Genomic DNA, 13,653 nt, shown 5'->3' on the forward strand with positions numbered 1-13,653 from the left:
AAATATTTTTCCAATTTTTAGTATTCATCAAAAAAATTTTTTAAAAAATATCAAAATCAAACACTTTTTTATTATAAAAAATCAATGTTATATTAAAAAATTATATTAATACCTATTTATATCAGATTATATAATTGTTTCAATTCAATATTTTTACTATTTAAATTTCAAACCCAAAATTTAAACTCTCAATCAAATAAATTCGTATGTGTATATATAATTAGGGATTTAAACATGGACCTATAAAATTGGATTTAATCTCAAATTGTAAAATAATTTTTTTTATATATAAAATTATTATTTGTTTATAATTTTAGCACAAGAAAAATCCAAGACATGATTATTAATATTATATGGACTCCACTCTTATATAAACCAACTATTTTTTTTTAAATAAAAAAAATTACTAGAGTATATCTAATAAGGTGGTTTTGATGTTATGATTGTATTAGCTTTTTGGAAAATATTGAGATTTTTTATGAATTTAAATAATTTTGAATATTGGCATATGACTAATGATCAGATATAGAATTTAATGAAAATGATGTTGTTGTAAAACCTAAAATGCTATATCATAATTGATTTTATACTCTTTGACTGGTGAATTTTCGGGTCAAACACAAGAATTTTAAGTCATGAAATTAAATTAATAAATATCAATTGATTCAGGCTGAATCAGGAAAACGATAAGATTTGGTTCTCTGGCAAGCGACCCGAAAGCAGTAACTTGCAGTAATGTAAAAAAAGCAGTAAAGAGTGAGCGGACAATGGTGGTGAGCGGAGCGGCAATGTACGAGTGATGGATGCAATGAATGCGTTGGTTATGGAGCGGTATAGATGACAGGTGAGTGATGTATATATACGAATGATGATTGGCGAGCGGTGAGTGATAACGATAGTGATTGAGTAAGCGATAGTTAGAACAATGATGAGAGTGTACAGAAGTGTGTGTGTGATCCGTGCATTCCAAAATGGCTAGATTCTTATAGATGAAATGAGCTAATGGTGACGATGAAACAATGAAACATATATATATGCAAAATGAAAGAAGTAAAGAATGTGATCATACTTGTTCATTTAAACCATATTCTTGACTCGTTGGTACTTGACCTTAAGGGATTTACAATAGGACTTCAATGACACCCAAATTCATAACATTATAAACAAGAAAAGCTACTGTCATTAGACATTTCTGAGACTCGATAGACAAACGCCTATGTCCAATTAATCATTCTGAAAATCTATTTCATTAGTGGTTTTACCCTTCTAATACCTCTCTTTAACCGAAATTGAATTTAGAACAAATTAAGAAGGTCGAAAAGGCTCCCGCATACTTAACTACATTGAACTACGTAAAATCTGTTAATGAATACAACGCAAAGTTAAGCTTTGATAATCAATTCTTCTGATGCACTTTCCACAACGAATAGATTTCTAGATTTAAACAATCAAATACAAACTCGAAATTAGGAATGAATTTGAAGATGAAGAAATCTTGATTATTGAATTAACTCTAAGAAAACTTTAAATCTACATTATGAATGCGATAACAAAGCAGTAAATAAAAGCTGTAAATCTGCCTAGAAAACGACTAAACTAGGCGGTTAGGGGAGGAGAGAATCTCCACTGCCCCGACATCCTCTCTAACTAAGAAAACTCCCTTACATGATTGAAGCTCTCGGAAATTGAACATAATATAAGCAAGAAGATATATCACAACAAATATGATATTATATACAAAAGAAATCTACCCTATTTATAGTGTTTATAAAACAGTAGTTCACGGCAGTTGAGAGATTACAGAGTTGCAGTTGGGAGCAGCTGAAATGTTGCTGCAACAGCTGAGTAGTTATTCAGTTAGTGGGTTGAACGGTTGGAACTGCCATAACTCCCAGCTTGCTCGCTCGGCTGCATGACTGCATTGGCTGGACAGAGATCTTCCTCACTCGCCTTGCTAGATTTGGCTTGGTTGGAAGGCATCGGCACAACTCAAGCGATGCTATTGTCACTGGCCGGAAATGGATGGTTGATCGTTGGAAGATCCACACTTAATCATTTTTTGGAACTTCAGGATCATCGCTCGTCGGCGGTGGACGTCTGGTTGGCTGACTGGCTCGGGCGCAAGGGGAAAGTACGTCGCTCGCCATGATTTGTTGCACCGTCACTCGTCTCATGATACTTACTTGTTTCTGAGCTAGAACGTTGCTTAAGAAGGTTAAAAATATCAATAATCTTCACAAAAGAGCTTTGGATCATATCAAGCGAAACAAATCAATAAAGTATGCCATAAATCAGATATTGTGATGTTTCTCGCATAAAAATTCAAAAAATACGTAGTTTTATCAAGCGATAAATATACTATTATTTGGAGTGCTCAAATATATGTATTAATATGATTATTTCCTCATTGAAATTTACTTCTAACTTACAAAGAATTATTTTAAATTTATTTATATAGTATAAAAGTTGTTTAGGTTGTGTTTGCTTGTAGTTTTTCATCTGATTTTTATTAGCTATGGATTTTTACATTTTAAAATATCAAATTATATACTTATTTTTTTCGTATTATATTTAAAATTTATTTTATATTTAAATTAATATTTATTTATATTTTATCAAATAATTTTTTTAATACAAAAAAAATATTATTCAAACATTAACCAAACACACCCTAAGACTTATAAAAATGTCATAAATAAATAGTTAAAAATTTTGAAAATATTCTTATAAATATGCAAAAGGGTAAAAAATAATTTCAAAGTTCACAAGCCTCTTACATAAAGGGGTCCCTCGTGCTCTTACTCACTACTTCGATTTATGTATGAATTGTACAATATTATTGTCTATAATTTTTATTTTATTTTATTTTTACTTGGATTAAAGAATATAAATTTTTTATGAAAATTTGATTATGTTTTATTAAAATTCTAAATAAAAAGAAATATTATAATATTTTACTTTAAGATTTAAGGAACACAGAATTTTATATCAACCATTTTCTCTCAATATCTAAACTAAAAGTTATTCTCTCTTTCCCCCATAAAAGGGGTCTTTGGGTTTTGTAGTAGATTAAAAAATAATATTAGTTTATTAGTTAGTGAAAGTATGTAAGAGTTTGATATTTTGGCCCTTTGACTTATGTATAAAGTAATTGTATGTGTAATGATATATTTGTAATTTAAGTAAGAGTTAAAGTATTTTGGTATTAGTATATGATTACTTTTTTTAAAATAGAAAATTGATACTTTGAAGTGGGACGTACGAAAATGGTGAAAATGGTACTTTGAATTGGGATGGAGGGAGTATATTTTTATGTGAAAATTGCAATAAATATTTTGTACCTATGACCAATTATAACTCTTACATTTTAATTGTCACCCTGACAAAATATATCCTAATGTGTCTCTATTTCATAATTTTTGTCATCCGTAGCACAATCCCACTTGCATCAACACAATCATGAACTTGACGCGTGGCTAGAGGATAAAAATTGTAAAAAATTTACACATGTGGGATTTATTTTACTAGGCTAACAATTAAAGGTAAGATTGATAATTATCCAAATCCAAGTCTTAAAAAATCTCGGACTAACAAAAAATTCAGTGGTTGGTTCTTATGCTCGTTTTGGATGAACCGTGCAATTTTGTTCAATTCCTTGTCTAAAATTTGAGTTATATTTCTTAGCATCTAGAGTTTTTAGGGCCCAAAAATAATCTCGGATTTACAAGAAAATATTGTTGATTGATTCATTTGGTCCTTTAAGATATACCATGCAAATTTTGTCTAATTGCGACTATAAAACTAGATTTACATTTTGTTTGGTTGTTTCGGATAAACCGTACAACTTCCATTCAATTTAGATTCTAAAATGAGTATATTTTTTTGCATTTAAAGTTTTTAGGGGCCGAAACGATCTCATATGGACAAAACAATATTGATAGTTGGTTCGTTTGGTAGTTTCAGAGAAAATGTGCAAATTTTCTCCAATTCCAAGTCCAAAAATGATATTACATTTTTTGTAGTGTTTACGGTTTATAAGGCCATAAGCGACTTCGGATGGACAAAAAAATATCATTGGTTGGTTTATTTAGTCATTTTGGATTAACCGTGCGAGTGAGTTTTGTGTAATTATGAATCTGAAAATGAGTGTACATTATTTTTAGGGTTTAGGTAGATGACCTCAGATGGACAAAATAATATTGTTGGTTGGTTTTTTTGGCTGTTTCAGATTAACCGTGTGAGTTTTGTGTAATTATAAATTTAAAAATAGATGTAAGTTTCTTTTTTGTGTTTAGGATCTTTTAGTCCTAAATGACCTCAAATGGACAAAATAATATCGTTTGTTGGTTCGTTTGGTTGTTTCATATTAACTGTGTGAGTTCTGTGTAATTTTGAGTTTAAAAATAGGTGTACATTTTATTTAGTGTTTAAGAGTTTTGGGGGCCCTAAATGACTGTGGATGAACAAAATAATGTCGTTGGTTGATCTGTTTGGTCATTTCAGATGAATCGTGCAAATTTTTTCAAATTTCAAGTCTAAACACAAATATATATATTATCGTTTAGGCGTTTTAGGGCCAGAAATAATCAATTATCACTCTTATCTTTTAATTATCAGATTGACAATATACATCTCATATGTGTCACGTTTTTGTGATTTTTGTCCTCCGTAGTACAATCTCACTCTACACGCGTGAGATAATATCCGTCTTGAACTTGACACATGGTCGAAGGAAAAAAATTTCGAAAAAATGATATTTGTGAAATATATTTTTCTAGAGTGATAATCAAAAGATAAGAGTGATAATTGACCATAGGTAGAGAATATTTATTATAATTTTCTCATATTCTTACAATATCTAAACTGATATTTTTAAGATTTAAATCTTAAAAAAAAATGAGGAGGGAGGAGGAGGACACTGGGGGTGTTTGTTTGGCCTACCAAAGACACCCAAGAATCCAATATGTAAATGCGGAAACTATGTTGCTATTAGGGTTGTTGGGCCTACCAAAGACACCGAAGGTAAGTTGTTTTGCAATTGCAAAATCAAACAATGTGATTTTTTTTTTTTTTTTTTTGTTTGCTTGAACCCTTGAATGCACAAGAGAAGGAACGATCAAAGTTTGGGGTGATTAACTCTGACGAAGAAGATGAAGTAATGTCAAAACACGAAACGAGTATGAATGCAGGTCATGGTGCCATAGAGAGGGCTAAAATGGACAACATTGCTAGAGTGATAGAGTTGAACATGAAGCGTTTGGAAAAAAAAATACGAATAGGGTTACATATCTTTGTGTTTTTGTTATTGTTGCTCTTGCATTTATGGTAATATGTAAGTAGGTGTTTGTTTTTCAGTGTTGTATTTAGAAATATCTCTTGTATTCAGTGTTTGAATTGTTGTTATGACATCTTTTGGATTTCATTGTTATGACATCTATTGTATTCGGTGTTTGAATTGTTGTTATGATTTGTGTTTGGTGTATGATATCATTGTGTTTTTTTGAACTTTACATTTTGAATCAAACAATATTGTATAGTATTGTATTGTTTGTATTTAGTGCTTGAAATTATTGTATTGTTATTTGGTGCTTGATACTATTATGTTTGGTCGTAGAAAATAATAATGAACGAATGAATATATTATGTCAAACATCTCATTCATTCATAAGGAAATTGTTGCTTCTACTAATATTTTGATTATTCCCATTTTTTCCGAAACATTTCATTCATTCAATTCCAGAGATGACCTTAATATTGTGGCAAATGAATGAAAAACAACAGTCTTTTGTCATATTCTTATGCAAAGGAGTTCAAATCGAAACTAATAATATATGTTCAAAATCATAGCACATGATGCCATATGTTTGAGGTTCTAATTACCTGACAGCTAACACAAAAAACATACTTCAAAATGACATAAAGTACATGCCAATTTGCAACCAAATCAGCCCCAAAAAACCATATACGAGAAGACTATGCCATTGTCTAACTAACAACAAACATTTAACATTATTTAATACAAGCACGACTCCAGTTCAGAACCAGTAGCACACCTTAGACCATTATTTCCTTGATGTGAGGTATTAGGTTGTCTTGGCTTGTAAGAGAACCTTAATGCATGTAACCTGGATGCAAATGATGATCCAGGTAGTTGAATTCTAATATTTAGGCGTGGCAAAACCATTAAAGACTGAGAGCTGAATGTGATAATCGCATTTCCTTGGCTTCGGAACGTCGATATGGGCTTTTTTTCTATTTTCGGGGAACTTTTGAGGGCTGCTCCTATGAAATAAAAAAATATAATTAAAATTTAGGGAATATAAAGCTATTACTTGGGCAGGTAACTACAAAGTTCGGAAATTATATTTACTTTTGTTTGACATTGATCAAAATCGGTAGCTTCTATCCTAACTTGGTCGGTTGATTGCGTAGAAATTGTGGCCTGAACATTTGTCCCAACTTTTCCAAGAATAGCGATTTGAGAGTCCTCCTGTATCGGTTCACAAAAAATATACGATATTAAATTTCCAATCTATTGTATTTCTCCAACATAGATAGTTCCATAAGGTAGTAAATCAGTAACCTGAGCATGTATTGGTGAAGATACTCTCGTGTCTTATGCGCTAGTGTGAGTCATCTTTCTTTTACAAGAGTAATTTTTTTTCCACATTGGATTAGTAGGTATGGAAAATTCATGAAAAATTGCAAGCATAATATCTAACGATCATTTGTAACAATATATTATTTTAGTTGAAGGTATACTAACCCGTCGATCATGTCCATCACAGGTCGTGGTCTGTTCGGGCTGAGCTGGACCATTAACATCAGCAGATGATTCACCTCGTCCCTATAGAATACATATTAGTGTTTTCTTAAGCATGCATCACTTAATAATTCAAGCAGTAACTTACAATATTACCTTTGCAAATCTGTAATTTGGGTGTGGTGTCTTTTTACAGCTTCTTTTGTTATGGCCTTGCTCAAGGCATATAGCGCAAGTATGAGTTAACTCTTTTCTTGTTGCCTTCGATGAATCTTTGGTATCATTTGCATCAGGTCGTCGCACTTTTTTTAGCCTGCCAGCTCGCTTCTTTATCATTGGAGGATCAACAATTCTAAGAGAGGACTTCTCAAAGTCATGCATTCCAGGTACAAGACTGATTATGTGGCTATACACGTATATGTACATCTATTTGCTGAAGTAGATATCCACAAACTCCAATGACATGACAACAAGGGTATCCCGATCTACTTTCAATACACAAGAACTACCAGAGTTGTTTTTGCATACCGTCTCGCAGTAATCATACAGTCTATTGTACTACTCTTTAATATCCCTTTTCAGCAGATCTATAGCATGCTGCTTTGTTCGATAAACTTTATGGATGCTTACATTCACTTCAACATCTCGTCGGATCTTCCTCCATAAAGACTCCAGAGACTCTCAAGGATTGTCTTTCACGTAATTCACAATTCTCTTGCCCAAGTACCTATTGTAAAAATACTATTACTCCAAAAAAAAAAAAAAAAGAATATAGTAACACAAAAACCATTAAATTAACAAAAAAAAAATGTACATAAATAATATCACTCACGGAATAGTATTATAGCAGTCATAAAATCATTGCAATACCATCTAAATCCTCTTTAATAAATTACAACTTGGCTACATTAAGCTAATTTAATCCACATATAATTTAATATTAGGTTGTAACTTATACTAGCATTATTTATTAGCTGATGAACACCCAAGCACACACACACACACATTTATATATATTCATGAACTAGTAACACAAAAAGAATAGATATAATATAACTCACCAAATAAGATTATAGCAGCCATAAAATTATTACAGTACCATTTACTAACACATAATTATATAGGATAAGTTATGAAGACTAAAATGCATACTGGAAATCTGCTTGTGATGTTGTTGTCATATGTGCGAATGTGTGTCCTCCTTTGAGTGTTTTAATTTGAAATGTATCACCCTTCATGATTGTTGATGCTCAAATATACCATTCACACCCTTTTTGCAAGTAGCACTTGCAGCGTGTTTTTCCATCTTTGGGTACTTCAAGTCCCAACCTTTGCGAACTGCCCAATCCTTTAATGCTTCCTTGAATTTTTGTCTTGATGGAAATTTCATGCCAACTTCCAAATTTGTGGCAGCCATTCAGGCTTTCATCCCATTATTTATATCTTTGTCCTATTTTTTCTTCTTCAGATAGTAAAGGAGCCTCCAAAACAGTCTCTCCTTCTGATGCATCATTGCTAAACCAAATAGAACATTGTTCCCTCTTTTTCCGCTCACCTTGTCTCCTACACCAGTATCATCGGCAACAAATTTCTCATTTTTTATTTCATTTCTTAAATCCCTCAACTCCTTTAACAATTTCTTTATTCTATCTAGCTCATTCTCTGGCTTCTCAATAAAAATATCATCGTCTGATGGACCATCAAAATCATCATACATCCATGATGGATTCTCATAATTGCTCTCATTAGCTGTGGCCAATCCTCCAAATCTACCTACACCACCATCATCATTACCCAATTCCAACCTTTCATCCCTCTCACTATCACGTCCACCACCTAGCCTCTCAATGAAACTCTTGACACCCGATTATGTAGCATCATCAGCCTCCCTTGCATCTTCCTCAACTATCCCTTCATCAATATTTGTTGCCTCATGTGTGCTGTGATTTCCATTCCCACCCCAATGCACATTAGAAGCTCTGAAACTTGAAGCATCATTGCTCTTGTCACCATAGTTTCTAAAATCTCTAATTGTATCTGAATTCTCTCATACAACATCTCGAACAAAATCAGGATCAGGATCATCATGTCTCCCTGCATTAGAATCAAGTAGGTCTTCTAACTCTGCACTTTGCCCTTCATCATATATTGATTCTACTATTTGTCCTTCTTCAATCTCACATTCTATAATTGTGTCTTTCCAAGATAAATGCAAAACTTCACTCGCACGAATCAAGTCTTTCTCTTTATTATCCAAGCTCTCTGTAGGGCCCCCCAATTCAGTGTCAAATACTTGAATGGAAAACCCATTCTTATAAAAGCGTAAGAGATTTATAACATTTGGATCTATTCTGACATACATTGTCTTACCCTCCAAATTTCTACCCAGCAAACCGTAACAAAATTCTACATTGGTCCCCACCCCACCAGCCATCACATATAAATCTACTAAAGTAAAATAATTTAATTTATCCCTATTGAGACCTTCAAACTTGACTTTTCTTCCTTCCATTTACTTTGTGAATAGTTCCCAAAGTAAGTAACCGTCGAGCCACAAGAACACAACGAGGGAATCTTCCATGTGGTCTCTACAAGATACAACAAAATTAGAATATACCCAAACCAAAAATAGTATATTTATCACATCCTACCAAAATTAAACAATTATAAAACACGGTGCCCTCCCAACCGGATGTCGCAAAAAAAAAATAAAATAAACGAATCGCATACAAAACTTCAAACCCGAAAAGGACGCTCAATATTTATCCAAAGATGACATTGGGTAAATTCTTTTTAGGATTTCTAGTAATGAGAATAATAATATCGGGAAAAAACCAACAAAATTGTAGAAGTTTGCCAAAAGCATATTCTTACCTTCAAAACCCCTCCACCTCTGTTGACAACAAAAATTAAGATCGAGCATGAAAGACTAAGGGAACAATAGTCGAAAATAAGATTTATCGGGAGAGAAGAATGGAGAATCAAAATCCCTACTCAGTTCGCTACATTAAACGGGAGTAAAGAATGAAGAATCAAATCCTCGTTAATCAAATATGTCGTCAATCGAATGTGGATGTAAATTGGGCATTTGGTGGAATTTAATATCATTTAATTAATAAAAGAATTCTTTATGAGTTTTCATTTATTTAATAAAAGAGAGATTAATGAGTTTAAAGGCAAAGGGCATAACGGTCACTTCAACAACTAAATTAACTCTGTTAGTAATTGTGAGGCGTCTGCAATATATTTGTAATACAAGGGGTTTTTATATAATGTTTTTCATACATGGGATTTCATGCAAATTTATTAAAACACGGGTATGATATACACAATTTACTCTAAATTAACACTATTCATACAAATTTCTCCCCTCCAAAAAATGTTAAATCAAATATTTATTTTTTATTTTTTATATTATACTAAAAATTAATTTTAAATTTAAAACATCACATCAGTAATATCTCATTATACCACTATTCCAATTTAATTTTTTTACTATTCAAGTCTCAACTCAAAATTCAAATCCCCAAATAAACACAAATAAAAAATTTTCTACAATGCCTTTTTTAAGATGAGATGATTAAAGCTAATCAACATTCTATATTGATTAGAACATATAGTTTTAATTAATATATGGTGCGTATCACAAAAAGATAAATAAATAAATAATTAATTAACATATGGTGTGTGTGTTTTTTTTTTAATAATATGGATACTATTATTTTGTTCAATTAAATCATATGTTTACTATCCATCACTACCAAAAAAAAAAGGTCTTTTGGTAACGGGTTAATGTTTCGTCACAAAAAGTGGTTTATGTTATGATTTATGTCGAAACAAAAAAAAAAGGGGCGGTGGTCAACCTTTTTTTCTTTTGTTACAAAAATTTATCCATACCAAATACAATTTTGACAAAAAGTTATCTTATATATATTTGTTACGTGGACCGACTGTAACAAAAAAAATAAGTATTATAAATTAAAAAATTTCTGAAAATTAAATCTAAAAATAATTTAAAAAATAATTAATTACAAGCTTTTCATTACTTAATAAATTATTAAGGGAAGTTTTTTTAAATTAAAATAAATTCAATATAAAACTTATTACTAAAAACAAAATTAAAAATAAAAAAGCGTCAATGCGCTTTTGTGTCTTCGGCCAACGTTTCATATACAATAAATCAAATCAAATTATTAAGTGTTTCTCTCCCTAGACGAATTTACAGAGAAGCCTCAGACTCGAGCCTCCGTTGCCTCCACCCTCGCTCCGCCGTCGCCTCCACCTTCGCGCCACCGTTGCTGGTGGAAGGCAGCCCAAAATTCACCCTAAGCTAGCGACCTTCATCACCTAAGTTTCAAGGGGGTCGTTCGGGCTACATTCTAGGGCGCAAATTCGACGGGTGAGTTAAAATGATTTGTTAACCCAACATATTTGTGTGTTTGAGGATTTTTTATATAGTATAATACTCATCTACTTGATGTTCATTTGTTTGATTAAGTTTTTGCAATGTAGGTTTTTGGATTTGAAACCTAGGTTTTTCATTGATTGCGTAAAAATCGATTTTGTGGCTTTTGGATATCTTGATGGTTGAAATTATTTCGTACCTAATTACACAAATGTAATGGGTATAAAAGAAGTGGTATCAGGGCTTCCTCAAGTTTTTTGAGGGAATTACTGTAATGTTTGAATTTTTGGAGGGGATTAGGAGGATTTGTTTTCCTGCGCTCTTGTTCTTCTCGCCGCCTTGTGACAGGGTTTGAATCTGTAACGGCACCTACCGGGATTGATTGTGTTGTGCACGCAGAGGAAGGGGACTCTCTTTTTGGCGAGGATTTCGAGAATTTTGAGGATTCATCTGAAAGTAGTGATGATGAGGGGGAGTTTCTGGACCCGGAGCTTTGGAAGAATGTGGTGATGCTCAGTTGTGATTCAACTGTGGATGGCGGCGTCTGTTATGTTTATTTGGTTGGAACGTCTCATCTTTCGAAGGAATCTTGCCAAGAAGTTGAAGCTGTGATTGATTTCTTGAAACCAGAGGTTGTTTTCCTGGAGTTATTCCCTGCTCGTACATCTCTTTTTAAAGTTCCAACAATTGGAGAAATGATGCAGATGTGGAAGAGAAACAAGAAAGTTTTTGCCATTATTTACAACTTTTTTGCTCTTAAGCTTGCTATGAAACTGGAAGTTCAACTTGGGGATGAGTTTCACGTGGCGTATGAAGAAGCAAAAAAGTATGGCGTTAAGGTTGTCCTTGGTGATCGACCTGTTCAGTACACGCATGCAACAAGATTCACGTCTTGCATCGTCTCTGGAATCCGGTTTCGAGTTAAATCAAGGGACGAAGGAAAAAAGACTCAGTGTGCTGGTGTGATGGTCAATGCAGAGACGATTAGCTATGCAAGTGCAAGAGACCTAAATCCTCGGGCAGGTTCGGTCGCATATTACGGGTTGGTAACTGACATTATAGAGGTGAAGTACAGTAATGAAATCCGCTTCCTTCTATTTAAACGCGATTGGGCTGACCCAGAGAAGGGTGTTAAGGATGATGAGTACAAGTATAAGATGGTGAACTTTCAGCACCTGATGTACACAACAAATCTCCCAACAGATGAACCATTTATCTTAGCTACGCAAGCAAGACAGGTTTGGTACATCATTGATCCCGCAGATGAAAACTGGAGTATTGTTGTTCCAATGTCTAGGAGGGATTCCTATGATGTTTACACGACCATAGATGATAATTTCATGACAAGGTTTAACCTTGACGATGGTTGCATATCCAGAGGAGCGGTTGATTATTGGTTGAGGGAGGATGTAGAGGGGGTAGTAGTGGAAGGTGAAGCCAATATGAATGTAGGCACTAGCCTACCAGGGATGGTTGAAGAGGATTTTTCCGAAGAATCCGACTGCGCTTTTTTATAATAGAGTGTAGTCCTTTCTGTTTTCGACGACTTTTTGGAAACCCTCCCACATTTTTGGAGTTTTTGGCTGAATTATAGAGTTGGGAAGCAATAACTACGTAGTAGATGTAGGATACTCCAATATCCTAAACCAAACTTCAGGTACATTCATATTATTTGGTTATGTTGTTATATTGTCAGTCATTTTTTTATTGCCACTACAAGGTCTTTATAATGGATGTTCCTCCATATACATGCTTTATGTGTTTTTTTTGTGTTTCCATTTTAATTACGCATCATAGATTCACTTGCATGGACATTCGTTGCTTATAAATATATATACCATCTTTGACTTCGGGTAATGGCAAAAACCACTCAAGGAAAAGCAAATGCATCTCAGGATCTTGTCAACTCACCGTTGCACCGTGTCACAAGGTCACTTGCACGTACCACTCCATCACCCTCGGCGAAGGCTGTTCCAAGTAAACCTTCTTCGCCAACAGTGGTTCCAACCAAGAAGAATACGAGTAAGCGGCCAGGGGCACACGTATCACCTCTTCTGGACCGATTACGCAGGATTACTGAAGAGTGGGAAAAAGAGCGTGATTCCAGGTCGCCATCAGCTGCAGCTCCATCCACAGTCCGACAGAGTCTTCTTCAGGAATCACAAGCACCAGAGGAGGAAGAGGTGCAACCTTGTTCTCTTTTCTATTTTGTAAAGTACTATTATTTAAATTGTTAACTTTATTGTCACAGCTGGATGGGGATGACTCAAAAGATGATGAAACGATTGGTCCAACTGAAGATCAGGTCCCGACTAATTGCAATCTCGATGACGAGGTGGAGCACATGAAGCAGAGGCTGAGGAACTCTGGGAGACATTGGGCAATGACATTCGCGAAGAGGATACACCAATGCAGGATGATGGTACAGCTTGTTCATATGTTGTGTTGATTTCTTTATAGAGGTATTCTCATATGAATATATAAC

The 13,653-nt window shown here is 33.6% G+C and overlaps 1 long non-coding RNA gene across 1 annotated transcript; it reads right to left on the bottom strand.

Moving 5' to 3' along the window:
• Positions 1-6,074: 6,074 nt before the first annotated feature.
• LOC127242412 (uncharacterized) lies at positions 6,075-7,113 on the bottom strand. The gene is made up of 5 exons (XR_007836777.1): positions 6,920-7,113; positions 6,767-6,847; positions 6,584-6,641; positions 6,371-6,490; positions 6,075-6,282 (listed from the first exon to the last, which is right to left on the bottom strand). It is a non-coding gene; the product is annotated as an uncharacterized LOC127242412 (long non-coding RNA).
• Between the last annotated feature and the right edge of the window lie 6,540 nt (positions 7,114-13,653).

Source organism: Andrographis paniculata, unplaced genomic scaffold, assembly GCF_009805555.1.
Source record: "Andrographis paniculata isolate CXL003 unplaced genomic scaffold, ASM980555v1 Contig86END, whole genome shotgun sequence".
NCBI classification, from domain to species: domain Eukaryota; kingdom Viridiplantae; phylum Streptophyta; class Magnoliopsida; order Lamiales; family Acanthaceae; genus Andrographis; species Andrographis paniculata.